Here is a 15,967-nt window from a genome sequence, read left to right as displayed (position 1 = left end):
TGAGGTATGTTTAACATGAATCAGTGCTTTAAAAATGCTGTAGTGTGCTGATCAGGAGGTGCTCATAGACCTCTGAGCTTAATTTGTGTCCTTACATCAGCCTTCCTGGGAGCACAGGGGTTGAAATGCATTTCTTTTCTAGAGCATAGTGCTGTATTTCTTCTGTGTTGCGTTTTCTGTGAGAAGTGTTTTTTCTGTGATTAAAGCTGTGTGATACCCAAAACTAATTTACATCAGTCATTAATTATATTTAATGACTTATTCACCCAAGTATCCATTTGCCAAACCTGTTTATTGTCTTGTTGGAACTGCACATTCCATAGCTACATGAGTTGGGGTGGGTCCTCTCAGGGTGAGATTCCTGTTAATGACTGGCAAGACCATCTGCTGTTGTACTTATTATATACATGGGTGCCATTGCATTTTGTGTATGCCACACTATTTCCACACTAGAATGTTACATACTGATATATTACCTATATACTGTTTATTATTATTTGTATGCAGTTTCTGTTTCTGAGGTGATACAAGCAGGGATGAATCATTCTGTGCATCTGCTTGTTTTCAATAATAAAAGAAAGGTCAGCAACCATTGAAATAATATCAACAACACCTCCTCGAAATGGCTATTATTATTAGCACCTAAACAGAATGCTGAATGTCTTTATAACTATTTCTATAATGTCACAAGCTAAATGACAAAATTCCATAAACAAAGTATCATTTTCTGTTTTAACATTTTCTTATTTTCATCCACAGTGGGATCTTGTTTGTGACATGAAACATTTGAGACACACAAGCCAGACTATCTACATGATAGGGGTCCTCGTAGGGGCCATCATTCTAGGTAGCCTCTCTGACAAGTAAGTACAGTAATGCACTTTATGAAAACCTTGTTGTATTTATAACCACTAGTCATTGATTATGCTAACAACTTTATGGCTACCACCTCTGTACACTAGATTTTTACAGTACATGTACTTGGCGTGATGATTGGTAATTTTTATTTATATAATCCCTGTTAAATGATGTGTTTTATTTTATCAGTAAGTTTCTGCACTTCAGCTAAGAATTCCAAATGATTTCACCATGTAATTTGTTTGCTTGAAATGTTTATTTCAAAGTAGTTCCCATTAACATTTAACACTAACTTATTACGAATTACCAGAGCCTACAAAAAAACTCGTTGATCCGGCCCACCTTAAATCCGTTCGCACCTCTCCCTCAGCATCTTTTGTCCTGTAAATGTGCCGATTAAGACCAGCAGCAAGCAGCCTGCTATTCCATCCCCCACCGCTGCAGACCGTGCACAAACTTCTCCCAGCTCATGCTTTGATTGATTATCTGGGAGTGAAAGTTTTAGAGTGGAAATAATAGATCGTTATTTGGAACACATGCATTTCATGTGTGTTCCGTTTCTATAATAATCTGTGTAAACACATTGTTAAAACAGAAACGTTTGTCATATTTTAGTAGTAAATGACAAAATGTTGGCATAAACTATATAATGTGTGAAGCCTGAAGTCCAAAGATCAAATAAACACTTTCGCAAAAGGTTCAAGGACGATACAACAGCTTCCGTGGCGTAGCAGTAAGATTTGCTGACTTGTAATCAAGAGTCCCCGGTTCGATCCCGTCTGCCTCCTGTATTTGCCATTTTCAGTAGTGAGCTGCACTTATTGTTAATATTATACAGTACATACATACATTTGGTTTGCGTCTGTCACAGACGGTGTACATTTATAGGAATGTGGAAGTTACTGTTTTTTTTCACTTTTATTCTCTCAGTCACGATCGCGATACATACTTCTGCCCTAGGGATCTGACGCTGTTAGTTTTTATTTGAAACTGGGAGTAACTGTAGATGTGAGTGGTGTTTTGAGGCATTGGAACTGGACATTCTCTGATCTGGAGGGATAAAAGCTGACACACAAACACTGGAGAATCTGCCTCCTTCGTATCTCACCGTCACTTGATTTTTTTTTTTTTCAGTTTTATTGAGTGTTCCTGCTCACGCTGAATTAGTATGCACCTTATGGTCTATGATGTCAAAAAAAAACAAAAAAACTGAGACATAGGTATATATGATATTTGGACTTATTCATTTTATGAGCTGTATAGTACATTTCGGAAAACATTGTGGCACGGATGCAACATTATTCATATTATTCATATTCATTCGCATAACACGTCGTAAATGTAGGAAGGACGGGTCCTTGCGTGTGTTTGAACTGTTAACATTTGAATGTGATGATTGCATATAGCGCTGAACTGACCTCTCTGTGCTATTGTTGCCTCTGCATGTCATGGAGTACAAAAGAAACAGCAACATGTGGGGACTGGCAAGAGCGGGGAAAAAAACATGCGGTGTTATGCGAATGAATATGAATAATGTTGCATCCTTGCCATCCTTGATATTAATAAGCCCAAAATGTGCCAAGAAAACATTCCTTACACCTTAATACTACCACTAGCCTGGACTGTTTACAGAAGGCAGGTTGAGTGCATGGATTCATACTATCTGCAGATTCTGACTGTGCAATCTGTGTGCTTCAGCAGAAATCAAGATTCATTGACAAGTCTACATTTTGCCAGTGTTCAACTGTCCAGTTTTAGTGAGCCTGTGTCCACTGAAGCCCCAGTTATTTGGGTATTGACTGACAGGAGTGAAACCGAACATGGTCCAAGGAGATCAGCAGTTACATAAATACTCAGACCAGACTGTCTGGCACCAGTAACCAACAACAATTGAAATCATTGAGTTCATATTTTTTCTCCAGTCTGGTGTTTGATGTGAAAATTAACTGAAGCACCTGGCCTGTACCTACATGATTTTATGCTGTGTGCTGCTGCTGCATGACTGGCTGATCAGATAATTGCATGGATAGGCAGATGTTCCTGACAAATTGTTCAGTGAGTGTGTACTTGTACCTTTTATATTTCTTTACAAATCTGTTGATTGATCAGTAAGATCTTTTTTGATATAATTGTAAAACAGATTACTACTCATTACTAGCAAAATTTATAGTGTCTGAAAATAAAACCTAAATTCATTTTTACTCACTTACTTACTGAAGAGTTGTCATAATATACAGTGGTGTGAAAAACTATTTGCCCCCTTCCTGATTTCTTATTCTTTTGCATGTTTGTCACACAAAATATTTCTGATCATCAAACACATTTAACCATTAGTCAAATATAACACAAGTAAACACAAAATGCAGTTTGTAAATGGTGGTTTTTATTATTTAGGGAGGAAAAAAAATCCAAACCTACATGGCCCTGTGTGAAAAAGTAATTGCCCCCTGAACCTAATAACTGGTTGGGCCACCCTTAGCAGCAATAACTGCAATCAAGCGTTTGCGGTAACTTGCAATGAGTCTTTTACAGCGCTCTGGAGGAATTTTGGCCCACTCATCTTTGCAAAATTGTTGTAATTCAGCTTTATTTGAGGGTTTTATAGCATGAACCGCCTTTTTAAGGTCATGCCATAGCATCTCAATTGGATTCAGGTCAGGACTTTGACTAGGCCACTCCAAAGTCTTCATTTTGTTTTTCTTCAGCCATTCAGAGGTGGATTTGCTGGTGTGTTTTGGGTCATTGTCCTGTTGCAGCACCCAAGATCGCTTCAGCTTGAGTTGACGAACAGATGGCCGGACATTCTCCTTCAGGATTTTTTGGTAGACAGTAGAATTCATGGTTCCATCTATCACAGCAAGCCTTCCAGGTCCTGAAGCAGCAAAACAACCCCAGACCATCACACTACCACCACCATATTTTACTGTTGGTATGATGTTCTTTTTCTGAAATGCTGTGTTCCTTTTACGCCAGATGTAACGGGACATTTGCCTTCCAAAAAGTTCAACTTTTGACTCATCAGTCCACAAGGTATTTTCCCAAAAGTCTTGGCAATCATTGAGATGTTTCTTAGCAAAATTGAGACGAGCCCTAATGTTCTTTTTGCTTAACAGTGGTTTGCGTCTTGGAAATCTGCCATGCAGGCCGTTTTTGCCCAGTCTCTTTCTTATGGTGGAGTCGTGAACACTGACCTTAATTGAGGCAAGTGAGGCCTGCAGTTCTTTAGAAGTTGTCCTGGGGTCTTTTTTGACCTCTCGGATGAGTCGTCTCTGCGCTCTTGGGGTAATTTTGGTCGGCCGGCCACTCCTGGGAAGGTTCACCACTGTTCCATGTTTTTGCCATTTGTGGATAATGGCTCTCACTGTGGTTCACTGGAGTCCCAAAGCTTTAGAAATGACTTTATAACCTTTACCAGACTGATAGATCTCAATTACTTCTGTTCTCATTTGTTCCTGAATTTCTTTGGATCTTGGCATGATGTCTAGCTTTTGAGGTGCTTTTGGTCTACTTCTCTGTGTCAGGCAGCTCCTATTTAAGTGATTTCTTGATTGAAACAGGTGTGGCAGTAATCAGGCCTAGGGGTGGCTACGGAAATTGAACTCAGGTGTGATACACCACAGTTAGGTTATTTTTTAACAAGGGGGCAATTACTTTTTCACACAGGGCCATGTAGGTTTGGATTTTTTTTCTCCCTAAATAATAAACACCATCATTTAAAAACTGCATTTTGTGTTTACTTGTGTTATATTTGACTAATGGTTAAATGTGTTTGATGATCAGAAACATTTTGTGTGACAAACATGCAAAAGAATAAGAAATCAGGAAGGGGGCAAATAGTTTTTCACACCACTGTAGGTAATAATCTCATTGATAGAGAGCTGGAAAGCTAACCATACATTCTTCCATTTTTATTCCTGTTAGGTTTGGCCGAAGGACACTTCTGATATGGTCATATCTGCAGCTGGCAGTTGCTGGCACCTCTACAGCCTTCTCACCTTCCTACAGTGTCTACTGCTTTCTGCGTTTCTTGGCTGGCTTTGCTGTGTCTGGAGTGCTCCTTAATTCTTTGTCTCTGAGTGAGTGAATCTTTATAATGAAACTCTGCATTGGAAACGCATCAGATAAGACTAACTCGTTATAGGGTGCAGCACAGGGACACGGATGAACAAGAAACATTAGCCCTAGTTTTTATTTAATCAGATATCTGTTAAGGTGTAATGTGATACAAATGTCCAGAAGTAGTAACCTTAATGTATATGGATTTTTAAAACAATGAATTAATACCATTTATTTAATTCTTTAAACTAATCAATAACAATGTTAGTTAAATTTCCCCCTTGGGATAGGTAAAGTTGTATCTATCTAGTCTTAAAAGTCAGTCTTCTATTATGCTGTTTTGTGAAATCATGAATATCTAAATGTTATTTCAGTCCAATGGCTTGTCTCTCTGCATCATGGGTCCCTTGTCCGGGTTTAAGTCCTGTGCACAGTCACTGTTTTTTGGAATGTTTGCATTCCACAGAGTTTGCGGGTGTTTTCTCCAGAATCACCAGTTTGAACATGGCCCACAACTACATGGATGGGCCGTGTAGGACCTAGTCCTGCTGATATAGATTTCATCCTCCTAAATTTGACTAACTGTATTTTCAAATGTATTGTTACATTAATTATGCACATAATATTATGAAGTTTTTTCAGATTTATAATAATAAGAAAGAGAAAAGGCTAAGAGCCTCAGACTGGAAGATAATCCACAAAATAAAAATAATAAACCTGACAAAAAGCATTTTCTCAGTATTTCTCCAATTAAAAAACATAAATGTGAGCTATAAACCATTAAACGTTATATTTAGCCCACAGTACATTTAAGAGTCGTGTTTAATATTGTAAGCTTCTGTTGTTTTACATTTGAATTCCAATTAGAAATGTTTCAAGCACAACCTTCACGTAATACAGATTTGCTCTTTTGTCTACCCTTATTTTGGACTCATAATTATTTAATGGGCTCCATGCGCATACTGGTCAGCCCAAGGAGGGCCTTATTGACCACAGGTTACAATTCTGGTCAGTTCCATAGCTACAGACAAATTTCTGAATATTATTTCCATGCCTAATCATACAGAGGATTCAGACAGTACTGGGACCCTTTCACTTTCAGTACACTTTGTTGTGTTGTACATTTCATTTTAAATCGATACATTTACCATTTTTGACCATCAGTCTACACTCAGTAATTTTGAATGACAAAGTGAAAACATGTTTTCAGAGAGTTTTGCAAATTTTTTAAACAATCAAAAACGTAAATCTCTTATTCGTGTAAGTATACAGATCCTTAATTCAGTACTTTGCAAAAGCCGCTTTGGCAATTAAATCTTCGAGGTTTCATCGGTAAGTCTCTATGAACTTTTCATACCAGGATTTGGGCAGTTTATCCAATACCTCCTGAAAGATTCACTCAGGATCTATTAAATTGGATGGGAAGAATCTATAAATTGGCATCTTGAGGTCTCTCCACAGATGTTCTATGGGTTTTAAGTCTGGACTTTGGCTGGGTCACTCAAGGATATTTAAAGAAAGACAGATGTGTGCCTTTCTAAGTGATATCCTCATCAATTCAATTTTCCACAAGTGGACCCCAATCACGTTCAAGACATTTCTCAATGATCCACCTGACCACAATCTTGAGTGCCACAGCAAAGGGTCTGAATATTTACATAAATGAGAGAGTTCAGGTTTTGATTTTTACAGAATTTCCAAAAACATGGTTTCACTTTGTCATTCTAGGGTACTGATATGTATCCATTTAAAATTAAATCTACAACACATTAAAGTGTGCAGAATATGAAGAGGTCTGAATACTGTCTGAATCCACTGTGCTTGTAATGCCATTCTGTTGATGGAGTGTTTTAATGGGGACTTGGGTCCATTTGTGTCCTGCGTAGAGACTGCATGTTCACCCTATGGTCATGTATATGTCCTCTGTATTATTGAAATTGATGGCACCTGCTAGAGCCCAAGAAGAAACTTCACTGCACACAGTAATCCCACCAAAAACCCAACTGAATTGGCAATGCTGTCTGTTTGGGGTGTCGCTATGTCTCAGATGATGTACATTTATTTTTATTACAAATGTCAGTTAACTGTGCACTCCTCTGGGTGATCATCATAGCAATTATAACATCTGGACTCTCTGTAGAGTATTAATTGATGGACGTAAACAAAAAATGTCTGTACAGTAGTCATATTTATTATATGAGTCCATTTTGAACCTTCCTCCATCCATCCATTTCATGAATCTGCTTACTCCAGTCCATCACGATCTCCATCTATTACTTGTCCAGGTCAATGTGGAAGGCCTTCATGAAGACATGTACTAAGTAAAGTTCAATAATGGAGAAGCCCACTAGATGTCACTAAAAGGCAAAGATTTAATTTACAGTGTGAGATGGGCGCAGACATTTTATAGCAAAATACTAATAAGAAGATAACTTTACAGTGGTTTTGCTAAGAATGAAAACGTGTCTTACAATTTAAGCTCCAAGGAAATCATTTGAAGATAAATATAATTAAGGACTACTTGATTGAGTGTAGGACTGCTGCCTGGACAGGCTTTAGCTCCCCCACCAATATGAAGTGGACTAAATGGGTCTGCTAATCGATGAGTAGATAGTGAGCTTATGCCTTCCACCCCCTCTATGGTCGGCTCCTACTTTATACCTACAGTTACTTGGATAGGCTGTCGCTGCTTGTAACCCTAGAGCAGATTCAGTGAATGATAGGAGTATAATAATAAGAAAAACTGAGAGAGACTCTCTTTTGTTTATTTGTATATTGATAAAAGGCATCACATCTCAACACAAAACAAAACAAATAAATTTCTTGCAGATGTATCAATATCCACTAGAGAATTATAAAGAAGACTTTTGTTCTCAGACAGTAAAAACGAAGGAAGAAGGGTAGAAAGTGAAGACTGAACATTACAGAGACCAGGATTTTAAATGAGGGGAGCACCAGATCATCAGCTATGAAGGAGTTCAGACAGAAATGAAAGGGGAACAAATGAAAAGTGTATACAATAGAAAATATGAGCATTTTGGGGAGGTCTACGGATGATCTGCAGCTGGGAACAAAAGTGTATGGGGTGAATACCTTCCGAATACCTACAAGACACACTGCAAAATGAAGAAAAACATGCAACGTTCATAGGCTATTCAGTCTCTGACACTGTGAATGAGCTTTTTGTTTTCTCATTTACTTTAGGCTATTTCATTTTTCAGTATTAATGCATAATTGTTCTTAAAATATAGTGAATAGATCAATGCTGATAGCCATTCAGTCACTTTATCTCCTTCATCATCATTGGTCTTCTGTGATTAGGTACCTTTCTCATAATCTCCAGTTGTTGCTGACCACTTTGGAGTTATTCTCAGAGGTTAAGCATTTCCAGTTTCTTAACAGAATGGTGTTCACGTGTTCCTCATTTAACTTCATTTTATGATGTTCTTCTACATCTACATTACACCATTTTTGACATTCAAGTTATGAAGCAGTTGATGATACATTCCACATTACAGTCTTAATGATTTTTATTTTGAATTGGAATTACTGTTTATTGATGTGGTGAGAGAGGACATGCAGGTGACGGGTGTAACAGAGCAAGATGCAGAGGACAGGAAGAAATGGAAAAAGATGATCTGCCGTGGCAACCCCTAACAGGAGCAGCCGAAAGAAAAACACATTCATGCAAACCCTGGCTAGATATAAGGGTGAATGCAGGATCTTTATAAAATATAAATTAATTGACAAAAATGCACTGTAACACAAAAAGCTCTGTGGAACACAAATGGCAAAAACAAATTAGCTGAAAGGTGAACAAGTCCAAAATGAAGTTAAATATTCTGAAAAATCAGTATAGCACAAGAAAATCACAAAAAGCACAAGACCTCACCTAGTGGCATAGCCAGCATGCTGAAAGTCCCTGTGCAGCACCCTGAATGGGCCCCTCCTATCTTGTAATAATAATCATAACTAGATCCTAGGGGCAGGTTGGGCAGTGGTGTCCATGACACTTTCAGATCACACACTGGTGACAAAGAAAATGGCTCTCTAAATGGAATTTGTATTAACTTTTTTAATTGCATTATTTCAGCAGCTGTTAAGTTAGCAAAAATAAAGTAAATTGTGGGAATGGAATGAGGGAGGTGTGGGTAGTAGTAGTACATAAAAACATGTAAGATGAGGTCCCGCTTACTTTTCCAAGACAGCTTTGCAAAGGTAAATGATTAAAATGTAACGTAAGCTAGAAAGTAGAAACTGTTCTATGCTATAAAATGATGCAATTTCAATAAACAAATTAAAACAACATCACCGTCTGACAGGATACTACTGCACAATCGACCTGTTTTACACAAGTTCTGAGAAAATGGACATTATAAAGTGAGGTATCAATGGTTCCAAGGAATTTGCCTTATCGGTAGGACATTACTTTGTCATATATATGGCTTATTGGTCTTTAGTAATTTCTCCATTTTTAACAGTTTTAGCAGATAGCACCTGATCTGAAGCCATTGTATCACTATTTCCAGACTCGGTACAGTTGCAACCATTTCACTCACTGCACTGTCTACATAACCTGCTTGTGACTGTTGCGACGATTCACCAGCATCAGCATTCTCAGTTACTACCGCTGGCCCTTGCTCAGTTTTGAGAAAGGTAGAAATCTTGGTAAGCTTAGCATTTTTCAATTCCTGTTGCAGGCGTGCCTTACATTTAGCAGCACCACTCTTATAATGTTTGCCGGATCCACTGCTATTGGCCGACATGGTGTTGTATGACAAGAGTATAAAAAGAGTCAAATTGTTCAAATATTCTGCATTTTCCAATTAACAGGGACTATCACTTAACAACTGAACTGCTATGATTTACCGTTTACGATTTTGAATTTCGAAAACTGTTAACATTAAATCAAAGTACAAAAGTAACAATTATTTGCAATAATAATGTATATTTACAATATTCATGTGATGTCCTTCAAAACTTCTTCCGTTGATGTACGCTATGGCACTCCAAAGGTCACCAAATTTGGGAATGTGCACTTCTCTGTAAGGCAGACTAGGATGTGTGTAAATTCGTGTAAACTGCAGGTCTGCCGAACATGTAATATCATCATGGATTGGATTGGACTTGCCTGGTGATGGTGCAAATATGTCACTGAAACTGTGAATTAATTAACGGAACAAACTGTGCAATTGATTTAAGTTAATCTTTTTTTTTTTTAAATCTATATGACCCCGAGTGGGCCCCCCAAGCTCGCAAAATCCATTGCTACACCACATACCTCACCACTCCCTAGCACATTGAAATAAACCTCCTGGAACTGTAGGAGACCCTCCGGATTTATAGGCTGGGGGAGTTTGTGTAGGTGATTGTCAGGACATGCAGGTGACGGGTGTAACAGAGCAAGGTGCAGAGGACAGGAAGATATGGAAAAAGATGATCCGCCGTGACAACCCCTAACAGGAGCAACCGAAAGAAAAAAAACTGTCATGTGCTAGGAGCCCCAAAGCACTTTTGTCCCAAAAACACTTACAAAATGCCCACTAGGGGGGATTTACAATCAAACCCTGGCTAGATATAAGGGCGAATGCAGGATCTTTATAAAATAAGTTCACAATATAGATATAGTTCACAAAAACGGATTGGATTGGACTTGCCTGGTGATGGTGCAAAAATTTCACTGAAACTGTGAATTAATTAACGGAACAAACTGTGCAATTGATTTAAGTTATTCGTTTTTTTTTTTGTTTTTTTTTTAATCTATACGACCCCGATTGAGCCCCCCAAGCTTGTAGGCCCTTGTTCTTTGCACAATCTGCAAAATCCATTGCTACACCACATACCTCACCACTCCCTAGCACATTGAAATAAACCTCCTCTTGGGGGACTACCTACAAAGTACATAGAACATCACCAAGCATTGAAACACAATAATAATAATTCTTTCCATTTATGCTTTTCTCACCACATAAAGTTCTTTTCGCAGTGAGTGGGGAGACATTTCAACCACCAGTAATCTGCAGCATCCACCTAGGTGATGCAACAGAAGCCATTTTTGTGCCAGTACGCTCACCACACATTAGTTGGTAGGTTGTGAATTGGTGAGAGAGTTAACCAATTAGAGACAGAGGATGATTAGGGGACCAGAATGACTAGGCCATGGTGGGAAATTTAGCCAGGACATTCGTATACACCCTGTTCTTTTATGACCACAGAGAGTCAGGGCCTTGGTTTTACATCTCATTCAAAGGACAGCATCTTTTTTACAGCACAGTTTCCTTGTCACTGCACTGGGACATTAGAATCCAAACTCAGACTGCAGGTTAAGCGCCCCCTGCTGGTCACCTCTTCCAGCAGCAACTCAAGCTTTCCCTGGCTGGGCCTGAACGTGCTTAGCTTCACTTGGATAACCTGTTCTGAAGTGCAGATGGTATGGCTGCTGGCCATTGCAAATTAACATCAATAATATTAATACAAAAGAATAAAAAATTAACAAAGATGACTTAAAATATGAATTTCAACCCCAACCAGGGGAGGAACCCGGGCTATGATATAACTGTTTTGTGAAAGTAATGAAGTAATAAGGTTGTTTTTTGTGTAATTTAAACGCTGAATATTTGCTCACTCTGTGCTTACAGAGCTGTGCTTACATATTTCTAGATATATAACTTTCTTGCTTTTGCAACAGAATCAGTGAGCCATTGTATAAATGGCTTGCATGTGCCTCTCATGGGGTTTGACTCTTTTTGGAATCTATTTGTCCAACACGTTAAAAAGAGAAAAACACACAAAATATGCAAGCTAAAATTAAATTAATTAAAACAAGAAACTAACCCGCAATTGAGTCCACACAGAATGTGTCTCCATTTTAAAGGAATATTCCACCCAAAAATGTAATTTTTTTTAATTGTTACTTACCTCATATGGTTTGTAGTGAAGACTGAGAAAAAGTTTCAATATCATGTTTCAACAACATTTATTTATTTAGCACATTTTCATACAAATTTTGTAGCACAAAGTGCTATACAAGATGAAGAAACGTTTATAAAAAAATAAGATTACGCAATACTAAATAAAAATGAATAAAGTAAGTTCCAATGGTCAGGAGGACAGAAAAAACAAAAAGATAACTCCAGATGGGCTGGAGAAAAAAAACAAAATTTGCAAGAGTTCAGAGGACACGAGACCACCCAGCCCCCACTGGGCATTCTGCCTAACATAAATGATCTAAATCGGTCCTCATAGTTTTTAGGCTTCATTTGGAAGAATTAAATGATGATAGTCCTGTGGACATCTGGCCTTCAATCCATCAATGTAGGGACTGCATGGTGCCTTGATGAGGTGGTGTTCTTGTGTCTCTTGAAGACAGTCGGCACTCAATTTATAACATCTCATACACAAGCACCAGGAACACAAGAAAGAAAAGATTTCTGTTTAGGGCAAGAAATGTTGAGGTTTCGTATGATAGAATTTCCAATAACAAATACAACACTTGGGGCTGACGGCACGGTGGGCGAGAGGAGAGGGTTGAAACGGTTCTGGATGGAGATGCTTGCCTGGGCTGATAGAGGTGAACTACCCTTAAACCCCCATCTTCATAGCTGAAACAGGCCAATTCCCTTGTCATCGTCATTGCTCTGAAGGGGTGTGGGGGTAAAACTAATTTGGCCCTGAAGGTGAGCGGTATGGTGTGGAGTCAAAGTTGCTGAATTGCGATGAGCTGTGACAATTTCAGCTATCGGGGAGGACTGTTTCAGCAGGCAAGCCTTCAGTTCCCTCGGGTGCCTTCATCTGGACAAGAGTTGCGGAATCTGGTTCTCATGGGCCCGGAGTTCTTCGACAATGCGCTGCCGTTGTCTATTTCTGTTTCCACTTTGTGTCCTAGGAATTAAAAGAGAGATAAAGAGGGTGCAGAATGCAAAATATAGCTAATAAAGTTTATACTTTAATTGAAGCAAGCAGTGGCCAACAGTGAACAACAGCAAATAATATCAAAACAATGTTATTTTTGACACATAATCAGCTTCAAGTCATCCACACTGAAAATGGGCAAAATGCATGCATATTTTGCTAAAATATTGTTAAATTGATACCTCTGGTAAAACGAAAGTAGTCGACAACCTGGAACCCTTCAAACAGGATTGCACTTTTGAACTGAATACAGAATTCTTGACCAATGAATCAGCCCTGGTCAATGTTAACATGAGAACTTGTGTCAGAAAGTTCACCAAAGTTCATCCTTATGAAAGGATTCAGACAGTCTAAGAGAATAATAGCTTAGTGCATGTTTATTTAGATGTTCTGAGCATATTTAGTATTATTTTTGTTTTTCTGTTACCAGTGGTGGTAGCCAAAAAATTAATTTCTGGGGGGGCAATGTGAAATTACATAAACCATGATTACATCTATAATCAATTGGAATAGTCATAAAATATGTTTTGGGATGGGGGGTCCAAACCTGAAATCTCCTCCAGGCTACGTCTACAGCTAATTCAAATATATGAAAATAATGAGTCACTCTTTTTGCAGACTTAGAATGGATCCCCATCAGATCACGTACCATTTTTGGTGCAGTCTTCACAGCCTGCTTCACCCTCTCCCAGATTGTACTGGCAGGAACAGCATTTGCGATACAAGACTGGCGTAAACTTCAAATTGCCCAATCCGTGCCCATCTTTGTTGCTTTCATCTACAGCTGGTGAGTGACTAATGGCTCAGAATTGGGTACATGTGTAATTTTAGCCCTGATTGGGCTTTATGCACTAATTGGCTCTCTGCGTCAATGCAGGCTAGAGAGTACAATGAGTGAATCATTGATCTGTTTGTGATTTACTGCACTGATTGTGTGTTTGATTGCACTGATTTCCCTCGTCTTTAGTTTATAGCAAACTGTGTTTGATTGTTGTACTCTGAATCACCTGTGGAAATGCAGACAGTACATTTGGAAATAAATCAAACCAACCATTTTACATGCACTTCAGAACAGGTCATCCACCTGAAGCTAAGCATGTCTGGGCTCAGCCTGGACTTGGATAGGAGACCATCTAGGAAAATTTGGGTGTTGGTGAGGCCAGCAGGGATTGCTTTCCCTGTGATCTGAATATGGATCCCAATGCACTGGGGCATTGATGGAGACACTGTGGTGTATAAAAGGTGCCGTCCGTCGGATGTGACATAAGACCAAAGTCCTGACTCTCTGTGGTTATAAAAGATTCGTAGGCTTCCTTCATGAAGAGTAGTGTGTATTCTGATGTCCAGACTAAATTGCCCACCCTGGCCTAGTCATTCTGGCCCCATAATCATCCCGTCTCTCTAATTGGCTATCTCTCTCACCACTTCATAACCTAACAGCTAATGTGTGGTGAGGGTGCTGGTACAAATGTGATTGGCATCGTATCATCCAGGAGGATGCTACACAAAGTGGTGGTTGAAATGGCTCCCCACTCACTATGTAAAGCAATTAGAGTAGTAACAAAGTGCTATATACTGTATATGTAAAGAATTATTATTATTAAGGTTCATAATTAAAATGAACACAAATAAAAGAAGCACTTGAATTTGATTTTTCACAATGAATATGTGCATGATAAATTAAATTCTTTTGATTTTGTACATTTAAATTAATTTTATCGATCCTAAAAAATGTCATTTTATGACATATCACCATTTTGGTTTTCATAGACGGCACCATTTTATGGTTTTATTGCCAAGATATGGTCACCTATTGCTAAGGGGCTTGGCTTCAGAGGTCATGACTTGTGATGTCATTTGTGTTGCAGACCTCTCAGCGCCCAAGACTTTGGGTGAATACATAACTGCCTTGTATGTTATTAGTGAATTTTTTGTTACAAATGTTTAACTTGCTTTTCTTTACTCATCTTTTGGTTAGCATATTTAACTTTATTCTCCTTGATATTAGTGATGGTAAGGACCCCTGCTTGTATTTAAACTCTGGTTTATGAATCATCCATCTCCTGGGGCTTCATTCATACAGTCAAAAAGCCTCAAAAAGAGGCATTAAATGTGCGTACACAACTTTCCACACAAATGACGGATTTATGAAAAAAAATTTGACAGGGACACATTTGCCTATATTTATGGCACCTCTGAGTCATGTGCACGCAACATTTTGGAGAAACTGGGAAATGATAACACACTCGATCAAGTAGGAAAATGCAGTCAAACCAGCTAAAGGATGACTCGCATGCACTATAATTCACATCACTGAGCTGTCATTATAATGTTCGTTGACATGACAAACATTTTACACCTCAAAAATGATGAATATTATGCACAGACTGTGTGTTAGTTTCCGTTTAATAGGGCCAATGCTGCGTATTTACACTGAAGAACTTTTTTGATTCAATTTATATTGGCTACCCATTGTCACATGAATATTGTATGATCCATTTAGTAATGACAGCCATTTCTCGGCATAGCCCTCCATTTCCAGGGGCTTAAAAGTATTTGGACATTTTCACTGACAAGCTGTTCCATATCCAGGTGGGATCAGGTCCCCTTATTATTTCATAACTATTAAGCAGGAAAAATGTGTGGAATTGATTCCAAGTGTGGAATTTGCATTTGGAGGCTGTCATTGTGAACTCTCAATATGAGGTCCAAAGAGCGGTCCATGAAAGTAAAAAGAGTCCATCATTATGCTGAGAAAACAAAACAAATACTTTAGACCGACAGCAGAAACACCAGGAGTGGTCAAATCAATCATTTGGTTTATTCTTAAAGAGAAGGAATGAACTGGTGAACTCAGCAGCACCAGAAGGTCTAGAAAACCACAATAGACAGCTGTGCTGGATTATTTCAGAATTCTTTCCTTGGTGAAGAAGTCCCCCTTCACAACATTTAGCCAAACCAAGAACACTCTCCGGGAGGTAGACCCACCATTCCCAAATCCTGCAATCAAGAGAAAACTTCATGAAAGTAAATACAGAGAGTTTACCACAAGGTACAAACCACTGGTAAACCTCAAGCATAGGAAGGACAGATTAGACTTTGCCAAAAAACATTTTTTTAAAGCCTGTCCAATTCTGGAGCA

The 15,967-nt window shown here is 38.6% G+C and overlaps 1 pseudogene; it reads left to right on the top strand.

Annotated features, from left to right (window-relative positions):
* Positions 1-15,967, top strand: part of LOC114647133 (solute carrier family 22 member 6-A-like) — a 91,980-nt pseudogene that overhangs the window by 26,623 nt on the left and 49,390 nt on the right.

Source organism: Erpetoichthys calabaricus, chromosome 1, assembly GCF_900747795.2.
Source record: "Erpetoichthys calabaricus chromosome 1, fErpCal1.3, whole genome shotgun sequence".
NCBI lineage: Eukaryota > Metazoa > Chordata > Cladistia > Polypteriformes > Polypteridae > Erpetoichthys > Erpetoichthys calabaricus.
This window is presented reverse-complemented; position numbering and strand designations above follow the sequence as displayed.